Source organism: Dromiciops gliroides, chromosome 4, assembly GCF_019393635.1.
Source record: "Dromiciops gliroides isolate mDroGli1 chromosome 4, mDroGli1.pri, whole genome shotgun sequence".
Taxonomy (NCBI): Eukaryota; Metazoa; Chordata; class Mammalia; order Microbiotheria; family Microbiotheriidae; genus Dromiciops; species Dromiciops gliroides.
This window is the reverse complement of record NC_057864.1, coordinates 493,161,716-493,179,801: the sequence shown is the minus strand read 5'-3', so window position 1 is coordinate 493,179,801 and position 18,086 is coordinate 493,161,716. Positions and strand designations below refer to the sequence as shown.

At 53.8% G+C, this 18,086-nt stretch overlaps 1 protein-coding gene across 1 annotated transcript in view; it reads left to right on the top strand.

Annotated features, from left to right (window-relative positions):
* Positions 1-10,659: 10,659 nt before the first annotated feature.
* The window catches only part of HDAC4 (histone deacetylase 4), a 236,364-nt gene continuing 228,937 nt past the window's right edge, over positions 10,660-18,086 (top strand). Inside the window, exon 1 of the mRNA XM_044001859.1 lies at positions 10,660-10,866. The gene's annotated coding sequence lies outside the window, so the exon portion shown is untranslated. The remainder of the gene's footprint in view (positions 10,867-18,086) is intronic.

The window sequence follows — 18,086 nt, the reverse complement described above, 5'->3', positions numbered from 1 at the left end:
AAAGGAGATGCTGTTATTGTTCCTAATTTACAGGTGAGGAAACTGATGAGAAGTTAAGTAACTTGTCTGGGGTCACACAGTTAGGAAGTATCAGAGGTCAGGTTTGAATTTAGGTCTTTCTGACTCCAGGTCAGAAAATGGGTATATAGATGTATATGTGGGTAGAACATGTGGTAAAACAGAGAATCTTTCTTGAGAGAGGAAGAATGTTTCTTTTTTGTCTTTGTATCTTCAGTGCTTACCATGCTTCCTGGCACATCATAGGTGCTTACTAAATGCTTATCAACTGACTGTCAATATCCTTGGATGCCATCCAAAGAGAGCTTCCTGTAGTCTGATGTCTATCTTCATGAAGCTTGGTGGTCCCCTTCACAGAGTAAGCTTTTAGAGGATTAATGTCCCATTGGACACGAGCTTGTAAAAATTACAAAATAAAATGGAAGTAATTCACTTCATTTAAGAAATAAAGACGTGTTACACAGTACTCCTACAACAAACCAACTCCTAAATCACTGGGTAGCACAAATTATACATTGAGTCTTATAGACTTTGCATAAATCCTAGACTAGCACTGCCTTCTAGCAAGGCTCCACAGATAGGATGAAGATGATTCATTCATCTGTTTCACCCCGTCTTCATGTCTCCAGTCTCAATGTCCAGGACTCCGTGGCTGAAGATCATATGGAGTCCCCTGTGACCTGTCAGCTGGTCTTTGAGAGTTCCTGCAGCTGCAAACTCCAACATGCCCCTTGAATCTTACACATGGTCCCTCACCAAATCTTTCCTCAAAGCCCGTCCACTGGCAGAGTCCACCTCCCACCCCTCCCGTCTTGCCCAGTGCCATGATGAGGCACTATACCACCATACCATGGCTTTAGCAAAGAGATGGAAAACCCTGGTCCAAAAAGTCGGAGTTACTAACCAACAGGGGGCTTTCCTTTAAGAGCTGTCTCTAGAATGGAGCAGTAAAGCGGACAGTGTTCTAAGAAATCTGCATCTTTATGGGGTTTCCATAAGAAAAGGTTAGGAGGCTAGTGATAGGGTTGTGTTCCCAAAAGCCCCAGATCAGGGGAGGGTTGAGGCCACCTCACTGGAAATTGGAGAAAATACCAAGTCAAGTTGGCAATTCAAACTTTAATATGAACCTCCTGTGTCCTGTGCCCTCTGCAAAAACAGAACCAAGGCAATTCCTACCCTCCAAGAGCTTCCACTCTCCTAGCCACCTGGCCAGGCTACACAGCTTGGAGCCTACAGGACGAGGGCAGGAGTTAAGCCACGTATTCCAATCCCGGCAGTGTCTCGGGGCGTTTCTATAAGCCTCAGCCCAGTTCTTAGGACGGCATCATCACGATTTCCTAACCATGGCTCTGGCTTCCTTATGTATCTCTAGCACCCAGGTTCCTTCGTCAGTTTTCTTCTTCCCTCCAGCGAAGTGTCAGGGAAGCACTTATAACATGACACGGAAGAGAAAAGGAAGGCTTACCCCCCAGAGTTCTGTTTCCCCCACTGTTTTCTGTGTTGAGCTCAACCAGCGCCATCACTGGACTTCCCTGCCACCATTAGTGTCTTTGAACCACTGGGACTGGAAGGCTATGGATGAAGAGAGCCAAGAGAGTGGGCAAGAGCTTGAAGCAGATCCATGGGTTGCCAGCGGTGCTAAGGAATTGCTAGTGAATGTTATCATCACTTGAAATCATTGGAGAATCCTGTTAATGGCTCAAATGAGCCTATATCTAGCAGGTCTTGCCATCTAGATAACATCTTCCCATCCACAGCCTCAGAAGGCAGCTTGTGCACGGGCCACGGGCCCCTGTTTTAGGAAGCAGCCACGGAGCTGACTTGATCTCCCTAGAGTGAGAGGCGGCTAAGCCAGTGCTTTAATCAGTCGACCGATCAACAGGCATTTATTGTGGCCATTAAGTTCCAGATGCTGGGGAACATTCAAAGACAAAAAGGAAACCATTTCTGCCCTTTATAGTTGAACCAGGGAAGACGACCTGTGCATAGAGAATACAAAAGGGTTATATATAAGGTAATGGGGGGCACTAAGGAACTGGGGAGCTCAGGAAAGGCTTCATGAGAGGGGCAGGGCCTGAAGTGAGCTTTGGAAGACACTGGGCACAGAAGCAGCCCGAGTCACAAGGGTGGGAGGAGAGGAAAATTCGGGAAGAGGGCCAGTTTGGGGGCCCACAGCGTAACGTTAGGAATAAGAACTAAGAAAGAATAAGAACTAGCCTGCATAGAACTCTTTAAGGTTAGCTGTACAATTACGATCCCATTAGGTGCTATTATTACCTCCATTTTGCAGATGAGGCAAAAAAAGGTTATGTGACTTGCCAAAGGTCACAAAGTTAGTAAGTGTTTGAGGGTGGATTTGAATCCAGGCCTCCCAACTCCAGGTCCTGTGCTCTGTGTACTGAGCTGCCACCAAGCAGTATTTATATTCATGAAGTGGACTGACTGGTGGGTAGTAATAAGGTTAGAAAGGCAGGTGGCAATCAGATGGTGAAAGGTTATAAATGATGAACAAGAGAGTTACTCCTAGAGGGATAGGGAGCCACGTAAGTTTCTTGAGGGGAGAAGTAACCTGGTCAGACATGTTTCAGGAAAATCACAATGGTAGCTATATGGAATTGAACTGGTCCTACGTCCAAATCCATTGATCGATCCAATGGAATGATTTGCCATTTCTACAATAGCAGGCAGGACCTAGCATAGTTCTCTGGAAGCAAAGCTAGGGCCAGGGCTGGCATATTACTTAAAATAATGAATGTGTGTGTGCAGAAATTACCCGTGAAAATCACCAGTCTGCTGGCGTTGCCAGGGGATGGCCAGGGGAAGCAGGTCCACTGGAGAGCAAAGGGATGTTCACTATGGAAAAGGAGAGAACCCTTTGAAGGCTTGTCCCAGGCCCATCTAGCCTTTGAACATCTCAGACAACATGGAAAGGGGAATTACCCAATAAGCCTTGCACCCCCTGATGACTCAGTTCGAGAGGGGACTGAAAGCATAGGTCCAGCTGAGTCCTCACAGGTAAGGGGAAATGGCAACACAATATGGGGACCTCTACATCCACTGGGCGGAGACTTCTATAGAAGAGGTTCCAGGGAAGTGGGATTCTCTAAGGGGATGCCACCTTGGTCATGCCCAAGAAAGGAGCTGAGCTTTCTGAAATATCTCAGCTTCTCTGACACCCTTAGGTTTGCCTCCCCTATGTGAGCTCACCATCTGGGAAAAATGAGCTGTGTGCAAAAGTATGCATGTGCTGAGCGTGTGTGTGTACGTGTATATATGTATGTGTGTATATGTGTGTGTGTGTGTATGAGCATGCCTGGCTTATGGTGGGGGGATGTGGCATTTATGTTAGGACAGCTGAACTGTCTTCTTGAAAATCACTCTAGCTCGATGCCTTCTGGAAAAGTGGGACTGAATGTCCACTGGAGATTTGTCCTGATCCCGATCACAGCCTGCCTTCTGGAGCTTCTCTGTGGCCTGGCATCTTGGCACTTTTCTGGCCTGCTCCCAAGTCTTGGAAGGGTGTGCTGCCCCTCCCCCATTCCTCCCAGGCCCCTGCTCCACTTCTTTGGGGGTCCCGAGGCTGCTGCTTTTCCGCCCAGTCCCTAGGGGAGTTCTGTGGCTTCCAGCGGCCCAATGAGACGCCTTTAACAATCAAATTCAATTTGTCAGATAAAGCAGTCTGAGCAAACGGAGAGAAGAAATGGCACCCAAGACAATCGACTCTCTCCCTTCTTAGAGACAATAATAGGTGATGTTTGCAGAAGCTCGTTTACAAAGTGCCTTTGAATTCAAGTCATCTGGCCCCAGTGCACCCAACAGCCAAGGAGCTGGCCCAGGGGAGGGAGGGCAGAGCTTCTCTTAGTGACATCTGAAAGATTCTAGATGCTGGGAGAAAGAGAGTGGGAGGAAGCCACTGGCACCCCAACTTTCAGAAGAAAGAAGAGATGAGGGCCTGTAGACCACAGGCCAGGAAGCTTGACTTTGAATTCTCAGCAAATGCTGAAGCAGATGGTTGAAAGGATGGTGAGGGACCATTCAGAGAAGGGAACAGAGACGACTGAGGGCCTGCATGACGTCAGTGAGACTGGGCCATGGCAACCTGACCTCAGGCCCTTTTCGGGTGGGGGTCACTAAACTGGTAAGTCAGGGGAATGCTGTTGACATAGTTGGTCTAGACTTGAGCAAAGCATGTGATGAATCGTCTCCTGCTGTTGTGAAGATGAGCAGGAGAGATAGATTCCGACCTGGCTGAATAGCTAAGCTAAAAGAATGATGATTCCTGTTTAGTGGGGAATGCCACGAGGGCCTGTCCTTGGCACTGCACTGCCCATACTGTTCAGCATATTTATCTATGGCTCGGATAAAGGCAATGGCAGAATCCTGCTCTGATTGTTCCTGGGGCCCCAGGCCTAGGGCTGGAGGAGATCTTGGGTAGGGGTGGGCGTCATCTAATACAAGCCTTCATTTTTCCCTTTAGGAAAGTAAAGATCAGACAGGTTTAGAGACTGGCCCAAAGTAATACAGGTGAGGTGGAGTAGGGGCCCAACAGGGATTCCAACTAGGGGGTCTTTCAGTGATGGCATCTGGCCTCAGCAGAGGACACTGGCAGGAGGCTCCAAGAACACACTGGATTACAGAGGGATGCTCCAATGAGACCTTGACCCACTCAACTGAATCAGGTGGCCTTTAAAAGGGATAAATGTAACATCTTAGTGGACCGCAATCTCCCTAAAAATAGGGAATGTGATATGGCAACTAGAAAACTAATGAGATCTGGGGCTGCCTTAAGAGGCTGAGTTTCCAGGAACCAGGAGGCTGCAGTCCCGGAATCATCTGCCCAGGTCAGACCACATCTGGAGAGCATCCAGAGGATCCAGAGGGGAATCTGCTGAAGGAACCAGAGCTGGTCGGCTCTGGAGAAGAGCCAGCTCAGGGCAGTCTAAGAGTCACCTTCAAGCATCTGAAAGGCTGTGGGGAAGAAGAGGGACTGGAAAACAGGGAAGAACCAGGAGTCAGTTAGGGGTAAAGGGGCCTGCCTGACAGGAGGATCAGCTTCCTAGGGCTCAGAGGAATCCCAAAGGGGCCTGCTTCTTCCTAAAAGAGAAGGCTTCCTCCCAGAACTTTCCTAAGCCACTCCCTCTGGAAGTGAGACACTGGGATGGCAGGTAGGCTGCCCTTAGCTATCTGGATACCACCTAACCAGAAGTGGGACTTTGGGGGCACTCACTCAACCTTCTCACTCACTCGCTTGCTCCCTCCCTCCTTTGCTCACTCACTCACTATATTCTTACCACACATGGATTTCAGAAATCACAGGTTCACTGGGGAGAGACATCTTCACCTGGATCTCAGTACCCCCTTATAGGGATATACAGAGAAGATATTCCCCCATTCCCAGCCCCCTCCTCCATCCAACCACCTATACGAAAATGCTGGTGGATGGCAAAGCTCCCTTTGAAGAAAGGGAGGTCCTTAGTTGGTCAATAAATACTCCTGGGCTAGACCCTCCTTGAGGGAAGGGAGGTGTCTCCCCATCTGCCTGTCTGACTGGGGGCTTGTGAGCTTTACCGAGATAATGGATGAGGAAGAGTGTCTCAGCTGTGAGATGATACACCTATGGAAAAGGTGTTATTATCGACGCACAGACAGTGGAAACTCCACTTCAGGAGAATAAACCCCCGAATGACAAGTGTCAGGGAAGCACTTCTGACATGACATGGAAGAGAAAAGGAACGCTTACCCAACAGAGCTCTGTTTTCCCCACTGTTGTCTGTGTTGGGCTCAATCAGCGCCAACAGCTCTCTCCTTGGTAAGCACTGTGGGTCTCTGCCAGCCCCAAATCTCTGCGGCTAGACGCAAGCCCAGGTCTGCAGGAACCACACCTGGGGTTCTAGAGGCCTCCATCTCAAAGGGAGGGAGTCAAGAACACAGGTGTCAAGCGGCCAGCATCCAGAAAGGTCTGGGGAGTGAGGGGGGTATGATTCCCCGCTCTCTGCCCTCAGCAGAGGGACCTGGAGCTTGGGCCCTGCCGCTCTCTCAAGTCTCTGGACTTGTTCTCTTGCAGCTAGCAGGCCAGGCTTCTAGGGGCTGGAGGAGGGGAGTGGTAGGGTGCCAGCCTGGGCTCTTAATATGATTGACTGTCTCAGCCTCAAATCTGGGGGGGGTTACTCCTCAATATTATCTGTCTCCTTGAGATCAGTAATTAACACTTTCCAGCTATTAGCTTTTTCCAAGGGATTTTTACTGAAAAGACCTGCAAGAATCGGAATGGAAGCACCTTCCTCAGTGGGGTGCTCTCTGCGGGCTCCCCCGCTCTGGGAAGAGCCAGTGGCCAAGCCGGTGGACAAGGGGCTCCTCTGGCTGAAGGGCCGGCCAATCCCCTGCTAGGTTGGGCCACTCAGCCTCCCAGGCCATTCTTTCTCCACTCCTCCTTCATTTAAAATCAGAAAAAGCCAAATGAGGAAATGCTGTCAAGGAAGAGCCAAGCCAAGGGTCCATGGACCAGGAGGCAGCCCAGTTGGGAAGGGCGGGGCTTTTCTCCTGCCCTGAGGCCGATCAGACAAGAGAGAACCAAGGAGATTGGGTTTCTCTTGGGGCCTTTTGTTTGTACTCTCATTTCTGGTAATAATAATGACCATCACCACCACACTGGCCAACATTTACTAAGAATCAGCTATGTGCCGGGCACTGTGCTCAGTACTAGGACACAGTGCCTGCCCTCAAGGAGCTTAGAATTGACTGGGAGAGAAAACGGGCAGACAAATGTATAAAGAGCAGGCTCTGTGTAGGATCATCAGGAGAGGTGCTGGAAAAGGGAGGGGGCGGTATATGCTAATCCTTATTATTTCTCTCCAAGAAGAGAGGCCTGGGATACTTGGGAAGGTATACGAAAAGCTAGTGGGTAGAAGAGACTTTAGGCTGCCACAGGATCATTGATTGAAACCTGGCAAGGACTTGAGGGGTCCTTGGGTCTGACCCCTCCTCTCACAGGCAGGGCACAGAGAGGCGTCTACAATGGGAACCTGGAAAGGGCCAAAGGAGAGCTTGGTCCCATATTCCACTGCAGGCCAACTTCTTCCTTAATGGATGATACAGTGAAGGTCCCAGCTCCAGGATTGGGAAGCACCTTGGAAGACATCTAGTCTAATCCCTTCATTTGACAGAGGTGGAAACTGAGGCCCAGAGAGGTGAGGTCACCTGCCCGGGGTCACCAGAGAGGAAGTCCGGGATGTGCAATTTGAATCCAAGTTCTTGACTCGAATACCGTTCTGCTCTGATGTGGGCCAATCTGGCAGAACACAACTGGACTCCAAGCCTTGTCAATTAAGAAACCAACGTTAGCTCAGAAGGGCCTTCTCAGCAGTGTTATTAATGCTGTGGTACACAGAGCAGATCTGTGGTTGACCCAAGTGTGGGAACGACGGCAGGTGCGCTGTGCCGTGGGGGACAGACTAGTGGCTTCTGAGCACCTGAAAGGTCATCTGATGGAAGAGGAATGCATCTTTTTCTGCTTGGCCAGAGGGGGCATTCCTCCTCTGGAATGAGATGCTCCTCAGGGTCCCACCAAAGCCTAATCCAACTCAGCAAGAACAGTGAAGGTGGGAACCAAAAGAGTTGTATCAGATTGTGAGCTCCTGGAGAGCAGGGACTGTCTGGGGACCTTCCTTTGTATTGCCACAACTTGCAGTAGAGTGCCTAGCCATGCCTTAAGGCAGTGCTTGCTGAGGACTAAAAGCCATGCCTATAGGATTTCATCTCAGAGTGTGGGGCCCTTAAGCCATGGTAGGAGGAGTGAGTGATTGGTACGCCTAGAGCTGAGAGGGAGGCTCCCCTGTAGCAGGCTGCCAGGGTGGGCTTCACTGCTCTCCCCTTCCATTGGTCCGTTCCTATCGAACAGCTGGATCAGCCTCGTTCCAACTCAACGTTTTGTAGTTGAGGCTACAAAGGCCTTCAGAGGTCCCATGGAGATGGGGGACTGGCACTTCGGAGAGAGACTGAGGTTGGGGTACACGTAGACCTGGGAGTCATTTGCATTGAGGCGATCAGATGAGATGAGAGCCAGAGGGGAACATAGGGAGAAAGGGGCCCAGGAAAGAAGAAGGTGAAGATCCCACAAAGGGGGAAAGTTGGCTTAGCAAGAGAGCCAGGAACGAGGAGGGGTGCTCAACAAAGGGGTCAGGGGTCCTGATGGTTCAGGAATGTCAGAGAACATGGCGGATGTGATCTCTGGTGACCTTGGATGGTTTCAGTCTAACTGACTGTGGCAAGGTGGAAGGAACACCGGCTTAGGAAGGCTGAGGACCTGGGTTCAAGTCCTGGCCTTGGACAAGTCACATCCCTTTCTTGGGCCATAGTTTCCTACCACAATTCTGTGAGGAACACTTGGGGTGAAAGTCTTTTACCCAGGGGAGGCTGGGAGGGCCCCAGTGTGGAAGTCTGATTTTCTTCAGTGCCAGCTTCACCTTAGGGTGAGGGTTAGCCCAGGAGCGGGAAGGATCCTGTGGGGCACACCAGAGTTAGACTGGGGGGGGGTAGCTCGTGGGGGGACTTCCTGCTGGGCCTCAGATCTGACTTGTAAGAGAGCACCAGGGTGCTCCCCAAGGCACTGAAAAGATCCGTAAGCCCAGGGCAGAAGCTCTGGAAAGAGTGCTGGATTTTGAATCCAGACCCTGATTTGAAGCTCAGCTTTCATTGCCTTGCTGTGTGACCCTGGACTATTCATTTCCCTGCTTGGTGACTCAGTTTCCCAATCCGTAGTAAGGCTGGTTGTGAAAAGGGCACATACCGGTACCGGTACCGTTACTGGGTAGGTGGGGTGGTTATCACGGCAATGACGGGGAATGGGAATTCATTACGCAGAAACTAGACCGGCATTTTCCGTCGGGAGGGGGCTAAGGACGCCTTTGCCTCTCCCGAGCTCCTCTTCCCAGGAGACCCTTTCCCTTCGGCCGACTGTAAGCTGCTTGAAGGCAGGGCTCCTGGCACCCAGGGGGAGGCTAATGGATGTTTCTTGGCTTCCTCTAACAATGCCTGGCTCTCAGGAGAACTCTCCGGCCTAACGATGGCTGGAGTGGGTCCCGATTCTGCTCTCGGGGCCAGGCAGGACCAGCCTCATCCTTTTCCGGCCATCCGGGTACGAGTACCGGAGGATGTTGGAGGACGGCTCCCTCCCCAGAGGAGCCCGGCCTAATCGATCGATCGATCATGGGTCGATTGGTGATGGGGTCCAAGTACACGTATTTCCCCGGGGCTACCTCTGGGTGTGGCTCCACTTGCTTCAGCCCTGATGGCCATGGATCCTCTTTGGCCCCTTCATCTCCCCCCTCCCCCATAGCATCTCCCAGACCCGGGCTTCATTGGACTGAGAGCTCCCAGGGGCAGGGGCTGCCCAGGGGCTTTGACTCTGCACCACACACAGCAGGTGCTTAATTAATGCCTGCTGCCTCCTCCTGGAGCCTACGCAATGCTTTCTGACGGGCTGGGACTGCGCAGTGTGACCTTGGGCAAGTCCCTTTCCCTCTCTGGGGGACTCCCCGCCGCCACCCGTTAAACCTGGGGGTGAGGCTGGACACTCTCCAGGTCACTCAAAGCCTCAGCGCCCGTCGAGTCTTGTTCCCTCTAGCTCCCTGGAGGTTTGGAATAGATGGGCCCTAAAATCCTCGGGGCGCAGGTCACGCCGGGGCTCCGGGGCTCCGCAGGCTTCGAGGATTCTGGCCCCCTGCGGGGCTGCGTGACCTCGGCCAAGCCCAACACGCTTTCTGGGCCTGGGCAGTAACAGCTGAGCGAGGAGGCGGGGCTGGGGGGGGCGCAAGGCCGGCCCAGGAGGGGGCGCTCTTGAGCCCCAAGGCCGGGCCACGCTTGCGCACAGAGCAGCACCCGTCCCCTTGCTCGCCCGACTTCCCTTACCCCCCTCAACGCACGTGGGGGGGGGGGCGCTCGCGCGCATGGCCGAGCCACGTGACCCTCAGGCCCTGCCCCAAGATGGCGGCCACGGCCGGTTTAACGGTTTCTCAGAGCTTGAGCTCCGGGCCCGCGGGGCCCCTTCACCCCGCCCCCTGCCCCCGCGTCGGGTGTGGGTCCAGTTTCGAGGCTTGGCCCGACGTGCCCTCTCCCGCTTTTCCCCTTCGTCCTGCGCGCGCGCGCCCCCTCATCCTGGATCCGCGGGTCGGCGCTAGGAGGTGGGGCTAGAGCGCCGTGTTCCCGACGGGCAGCCGCCGTAGCCAATCGACTTCCAGACGTGCCTCTAAGGGGCGGAGCTCGCCGGCGCTCCGTCTTCGCGTCGGGTCCTTTGGCTTTCGGGAGAGGGGCGGGAGCGACCTGGGCGGTGCCCCGCTTCCCTGACTGGACCAATCGGAGGGCGGAGAGGTGCCCTTGGAGGGGCGGGGCCGAACCGTAATTGACGAGCGCTTCCTTAGGAGTCCGGGCGGAGGGAGGGGCGGCGAGGGGGAGGTGACGCAAGCCCAGACAGACCAATAAGCGACGGGCTGCGGGCGGCGGGGGCAGGGCCCTGGCCGCTGATGGACAGCCCCGGTGGCCTATGGGCGCGCGGCGTGGTGGGGGGGGGCCCGAGCCTCCTGGTTCAACGTGGGTCAATTTTTTGTGAATGAGGAGGGAGGTTGTGGGGCCGCCGTCGCCGCCGTGGTGGGGAGCGAGCCAGTGCCCGAGCGTCCCAGCTCCGCCGCCGCCTCCGCAGCCCGGCCCGGCCTGCTCCAAGCCCGGAGCCCGGAGCCGCCGCCGCCGCCGCCGCCGCCGCTCCGAGCGCCGCCCCGGGCCCGGCCCGCCCGGGGAGATGCGGCCCCAGAGGGAGGCGATGCCAGAGCCGCGGCCGCCGCCCCGGAGTCCGCCCCGGTAAGTGCAGGGCAGCCGCCCGGGCCATTGTCCGCCTCCGCCCCGTGCCCACGTCGGGCCGGGCCCCGCGCTGCCGTCCCTTCCCCGAGACAGACAGACAGACGGACGGAGACAGACAGACACACACAGCCCGGCCCGGGGCAGAGACACCCCACTCCCTAATGCCCCGAGGCCCCTCCCAGCGCCCCCGGTTTCCTGCGCCCTCCTTCTCCAGACCGAGACCCCCTTATCCCCCTCCCCCCCGCCGCGGGTCCTTCTGTTCCTCTCCCCCCACTTGTCATCCCCCTGTCCCCTCCCCCAGACCTGCGCCCCTTAGTCCCTTCCTCCGAGCTTGTCATCTCCCCCACACCCCCGGCTCCCCACCATTTCCTTGTCTTCTTGGGGTTCCTGCGATGACTCGGGCTGCTCACTCCCAGCCCTGCAGTGCCTCCCCCCCCCCCCAGCCCCCCATCGCCCTGCCCGGGCCGGCCCTCTTCCTGGTGCTGCTGCTGCGCCAGCAGGTTGGAGAGCATCCTGCCAGGAGAGGGGGCGCCCCCAGTCCCCCTCCCCCAGCCCGCCTCCCCGCTGTGCTTAGAGCAGAGCAATTTTACAATTAAATGAGCAATTCTCCCGTCAAGCCCCCACCCTGGCCGGGATTGCTGATCCCAGCCCCTGCCTGGTACCAGCCGTGGTTTGGGGAGACCCCTACCCTCCGCCAGCCTGTCCCCTCTCGTCGCGCTTGGGAGTTGGGGGGTCTGTGAGGTTGCTGAGCCCAAGCCTGAAGCTTTGGGCAGATTGAGGACAGAGATAGGTAACCGGCTGCCTGGCGTGGGCTCCCCAAACCGGTTTGGTTTGGCGTGTGTGTGTGTGTGTGTGTGTGTGTGTGTGTGTGTGTGTGTGTGTGTGTGTATGTGTGTATGTATGCGTATGTGTTGGGGGGGGCACTGAGGAAGGAGGTTGCAAACGGGGAGGCCTTGCCGCTCTCGCCTTGCCCCAGACTGCAGAGGAGTAAGCGTCTGGCTGGAGAGAGACTTCTCGGGAAGGCTGACCCATCCTTCCTGATTCTGGCTGCCTCTTGGGGACGGCTGAGCTGTGGGGACCCCCCTGGGGGTGCAGAGTTAAGGGCTTTGATGTGGCTTGGGGGTGCCGCTGGGGAGGGGAGCTAAACCCACAATAAGAAATTGCAGTTTTGAGGCTTAATTTTGTTGGAATGGAAAAAAGGAGCTAGGGCTGGCTGAAGTCTTTGCAGCGGAATCCATCCCCGTGCCAGGGCCCAGAATCTGGGGGAAGGCAGGCCTTGGGGGCTCCTGGGATGCAGTTGCAGGGGGTATGGAGATGGTACAGCTGGGAAACTGAGGCCTCCAAGTGGGGCGCTAGGTCAGCCAGCCAGGAGCTAGAGGTCCTGATGCAGCCCAGCTCCACCGAATTGCCCAGGATTCATCCCAGCAAGGAAGGAGGGTTGGGTTGCCTAGCAGGCCTGGGTGGCTTTCATTCTGCCTGGTTTTCTCAGCCCAGTTATGTTGCTGGCTCAGATTATATTATCTGAACTCCTCTGGCATTGCAAAAACACAACCTGAAATTAGAGGCAACTTATCTTTTATTTCCTCTGTACACAGACTGATTGGCCACTGTAATAGCCGGAGACCTTCCCTGTGCCCTAGAAGGGCCTGCCTCGCAAAGAAGGCCCATCAACAATTTCTAATAACTGGTCTCGCTGATTAGGAAGGTTCCCTTTATTGGGTGGCTGGAAATTGACCTGCTGTGACACAATTTTCAAATAAAGCTTTGTAGAAATTAAACTTAAGTTATTTTAAACTAATGACTTTCTTAACTAAATCTTAATTGCATGACTACAGAGACCAACCTAATTGCCTAGTGAAAAAAATGCCTGCTGCTTCTAGGTAGGGAGTGGGTCCCTGTCACTATCAGCAGTGGGGGCCACTGCTCGGGGCTCCGGCTCTGGTGGCCTCTCTGCTGGGACCCTGAGGCCCCGGAAAGCATCGGAGAGCCCAGCCGAAGTAAACAAGCGAGCCGGCCCGCCCGCCAGCCTGCCCGCCAGCCGGTTCAGGAGTGGCTGCTGCCTGGCCTCCCCCACCCCCTTTTGTAACAGGATCGGGCCCAGGCTCTTGCCAGCCTGGAGTTTTAATTGTTTTTGCTAATTCCGGGCCTTATTTTCGGGGCTTTGGATTCAAAGCTGCTGTTGTGGTTTCTGAGCCTCAAACTTAAGGGGGGGGGTGCGGGGGGGGGGGGTGTGGGATGGAATGAAGAAAACTCAGCTGCATGTGTGCAAATAGTCACTGCGGCAATTAGGAGGCAACAAAAGTTATGGCAGCATTTTGTGGTAGCCATGGCAACACGTTTACTCGATTATAATTGGAAATGCAGAATGCCACCCAGTCAGAACTTTTGGCAGTTGTAGATTTGGGGGGAGGCTGGAGATGTAAGGAGGCCTTTCTCTTCTGCTCCCGGGCACCAGAGCCTCCCCCCCAAAGGAACATTGAGGTCTCCCTCCATTTTTCTTCTTTATTATACTTTCTGAAAGTTCTGTGGTGCATCCCATGCATAACATCCCTCCCTTGAATTGGTGGCAACGAGAGCTCAGAGATGTGTGGGAGGGAAGGAAGGCTTTTCATGCCTTAGATTTTTTTTAAAGACTTGGATCTGTGTTCTAGGCTTTTGTTTTAAAGATCAACTCCCTTCCCCAAAGTGAGCACCGCTGAGCCAGGAGGGAGACTTGGGGTGAAGGGTCTGGCTTCCCTTGGTGGCTCTGCCGTTGCTACCTTGCTCGAGGGGTTCCCAAGTAAAGGGCCTGGACTGAGTGCCATCCAAGGGCCATCCTGGCTCTCCATTGGAGGGGAGATTCTGGATGCCGAGATCCAGGCCAGCAGCCCGGCCTAGCAGGCCTTCCTTCTCGAGCCAGGTGAAAAGCCAGCTGAGGCAGGCCAGAGTGTGCTCTGGTGGAGGATGGAAGGCCCCGGCCAGGAGCCCACAGCAGATGTGGCCCAACATGCCCGAGCAGGAGAGCATTTTGTACGGTCAGCAGGAGAACAGCTCTGCTGAGCACAGCCTAAAAATGTCATGCTCCTCAGAGGCGTCCGGAGGCCAGAAACTCCAGCAAAGTCTCTGCAGCAGCAGGGAATTCTGGGTTGGGATGGGGAACACATGGCCCTGGACCCCCCTCCGGAGGGGGGCTGCTTCCAGGGGAGGGAAGGCTGCTGGCTCTTGGCCTGGGAGTGGGCTGGGCATCAGGGCAGACGCCAAGCCGGCAGCAGTCCCGCAGTTTAGGCTTCCGTGCCCTTTACCTTTGCCATCCAGCCTGTTTTTGACGGGGCCTCTTGGGTTTTCGCTTCGTGGTTGGGAGGTTTCAATGAAAACCCTTTGATGCTCGGGGGTGGGTGCAGAAGGAAATGAGATTCGGGGCTGTCTTAATTTCCACAACAGAAGAAACATGTTGTCGCCCATGTAGAAGCCATCCGGGTTGTTTTCTATTGAAAACGGCTGGACCCTCATCCCCAGAAAGCTGCCCCAAGGAACATAGTGGTTCATGAAGCTGCACGCAAATACCGCCGTCTTGGGCCTCAGTTTCTTTCCCTGTAAAGTGAAGAGGTTGCAGGAGCTAGAGTCAGGAAGACCTGGGTTCGAATCTTGCCCCAGCCCCTGATGTCTGTGTCTGCTCTGAAGCACTGCACAGACCCCCCAGCTGCGATCCTCTGACCCTACGAAGCCCCTTCGAGCTCCAGCTTCCTCCTGAAGTCTCTGGTCCAGCATCCGTGTGGATGTGGCCCGCTGGCTCACTTTGGACCTGTCCCATCAGGCAGCCCTCTGGGAAGAGCAGACACTGAGAGCTGGCACCAGTCAGCATTTGTTAAGTACCAACTATTGCCCAGCCTCCTGTGACACAGAGAGAAAGAGGCACAGACAGGCAAGGTGCTGTGCATGAAGCCAGCCCCACAAGGGACCGTCTGGTCCAACCTCCCCATTGTCCCAAGGCCCAGGGGAGGGAGGAGACTTAGCCAAGGCCAGATGCAGACCAGAGATCGGAAGCCAGGCCCCTGACTCGATAGTCATTTGTCTTCTGGTTGGCCAGGGAGGGTGTCCCTGTCTTCTGCTCCACATGGCTCTTGCATCTTCTCCAGTCGAGAAGCAAAGTGGGGGCAGCCCTGGCACAGGCTGGTAACGGGGCAACACCAAACTGTGAGCTCCCAGGTTGCTTGGCCTATGGAGTGGGGTCATGGGGTCACAGACACCATCTAAGCCAACTCCCTCCTTTGATGGAGGGGAAAACTGAGGCTCATCGATGGTGAGGCCCACCTGAGAAGGGGCAGAGGCTCTCACCTGGTGTCTTTAGGGTGCTGGGTATTCCCTGTTCTAGAGCGTTTCTGGGGGCCTGGGTCTGCTGGCCAAGGGAAGAACCAGGAGCAAGCTGTTGACCTTTTCAGTAAGTTTCCAGAAGTGTTTCCTTTTCACTTCTGTGCTTTCTTCAAGAAATGTCAGTCAGTCAGCAAGCATTTATTAAGTGCCTACTGTGTGTCAGGTGCTGGGAATACAGAGAAGAGCAAACAGAGAGCCTGCTTTCAGGTAGGGTGCAGCTTCACACTGACATCCTAGAGGGGAGATGCAAAGCTGAGGCAGCATGTCCTGAGGCCTGGGTCTGGGTTCAAATCCTTAATTGGCTCCTTGTGAGACACTTTTCTGACCTCTCTTAGCCTTCGTGTCTTCATATGTCAAAGGAAGGGATTGGATTCTGTGGCCTTTAGAGTCTCTTCGTTGGGATGGAGTCTCTGGGGCACTGTTCTCCCAGCGGTAATCATCTAGTCCCAGTCTCTCACTGGATTTGTGATCCCTTCTACAATGCCCCAGAGACCGGGCCATCCACTCTCTGCTCAAATACTTCTAGTAACGGTGAGCTCACTACCTTCATGTGGCTGTAGGACTTCCCGAATGGAGTCCCATCTTTTTTTCTCTTGTGCCAGGGAATCAGAAACTGCACAGAAATTGCACACGGTTCATTCAATCTCCTGAAGGACCCATGGGATGATTTTTTCCACTGGTCTCCTTGTCTTCTTGAAACCTTGCAAGATATCTTGGGGTTTGTGGCTAGATTTCTTTCTTTCTTGATTTCTTAACTTCTTTCTTTCTTTCTTTCTTAACTTCTTTCTTTCTTTCTTTCTTTCTTTCTTTCTTTCTTTCTTTCTTTCTTTCTTTCTTTCTTTCTTTCTTTCTTTCTTTCTTTCTTTCTTTCTTCCTTCCTTCCTTCCTTCCTTCCTTCCTTCCTTCCTTCCTTCCTTCCTTCCTTCCTTCCTTCCTTCCTTCCTTCCTTCCTTCCTTCCTTCTTTTCTGTGGGGCAGTGAGGGTTAAGTGTCTGAGGCTGGATTTGAACTCAGGTCCTCCTGAATCCAGGGCTGGTGCTTTATCCACTGTACTACCTAGCTGCCCCCCCCCCCCCCGTGCTCTCTCTTTTTTTGTTTTATTTTTATTTTTTCATTTGCTCTCTTTTTACTAACTTATAATTTTTTTTTTGGTAAGGCAATTGGGGTTAAGTGACTTGTTCAGGGTCACACAGCTAGTAAGTGTCAAGTGTCTGAGGCTAAATTTGAACTCAGGTCCCCCTGAATCCAGGGCTGGTGCTTTATCCACTGCACCACCTAGCTGCTCCCTCCTTGTCTTCTTTCTGGCTATGAGAAAATAAAAGCTTTGAGGGTCTCTGTTGAATTGTCCATGTCCCTCCTCTGCTTGCCCACAGCCATTGGAGAGGGTGACAGCATGTTCTGGGCACAGACTCCTCTCTTGGTTTCATGCTGGGGCTAGAGAGTGTTCTCGGAAGCCCCTGGGGGATGCAGGGGAGGCAGCTCCTGTCTGCTTCTTATTCAGTTGATTTCTGTTGTGCTCCTGGATGCTTCACATTGGTCCTGGAGCCCTCATCTCTAGGAAGCACCTGCAGGTTTATAGTCAGACTGATGCATACATAGGTGGTGGATGTGTCAGGACTTTTCAGTTAAGATGATGCTAGAATAGCAAACGTGTAGGATGAGGGAAGACAGGAATCTGGAGCTGCTTCTGAGAGAGGGGCCAGTGATCCCACCTCCCTCTGGGGAGAGGGGAGGACGGAAGGGCTTGGAAACCTGAAAGAACTCTGAGGATGGGAGTTGTTACAATGAAATGAAATGTCTAGCCGAGGAGACATTTACTGTTACTAGTGTAACAGCGGATGGGCTGGAGAGAGCAGTCTTCAAGACACAAAGACCTGGGGTTGATTGATTTCTTCTTCTGTAACCCAAGGCAACCCCCCAAGATGCTAGGCTGTAGCATCCATGCTGATCTGCCTTGCTAGAGGGCGCTTCCTAGCCCTGCCTTCTCTAGAAGGATGGCCGAATGAAAGCAAACCCATTGATTAAGCGTTTACTGTGTGCCAACCCCTGGGCTGACCTGGGGGCAGGGGTGGAAATCCGTGGGCAGAGACATTCCCTGCCCTCAGGAGGCTCATGGAGATGTTGGGGAGTGAGTGGTGGCCTGGGAGAGGGCTGTTCTCCTTTGGTCAGTGGGACCGAAGGAAGCTACACGCACACACACAAGTGCGTGCCCTTATGAGGAGCAGCAACAGTGTCGTCACTCCAGAGCTGGAAGGGGGTGCAGTGGCATGGGCTTCCAGCTGGGGAGAAAACTTGAGCATGGCTAGAACTGGCTTAGGCAGAGCCTGTGACGTCTCCCCCGCCTTTGTTATTAAACACCGTCCAATTATTAAGGATGGGGGGGGGTGGGGCACATACATTTAGCCAAAGAAAGGACCTGGCTTTGTGGAGTCTGTGATGTTCTTGTCGTTCACTTGTTTCAGTCGTGTGACTCACTTGGGGTTTTCTTGGCAGAGGTGCTGGCCTGGTCGGCCATTTCCTTCTCCAGCCTGTTTTACAGATGAGCAAACTGAGGCCAGCAGGGTGAAGTGACTTGCCCAGGGTCACACCACTAGTCTGTCTGAGGTCAGATTTGAACTCATGAAGTTGAATCTCCCTGACTTCTGGCACTCTCTTGTGCTTTTAGTGGAGCTGTTGATTAGGGCGTAAGATGCCTGTGCCGATACCGATAACACACACAGAGTTCCTACGAGCCAAACAAAACAGTATGGGAAGCCAAAGTTGAGAAGGTAGCCACCAAGTAGGGCCCTTAGGGACATTTCTTGGGGAATGAAGCACCCCCACTGGATTTTGGAAGATGGGCAGGAATGACAGGGGTGAGCAGAGGGAAGG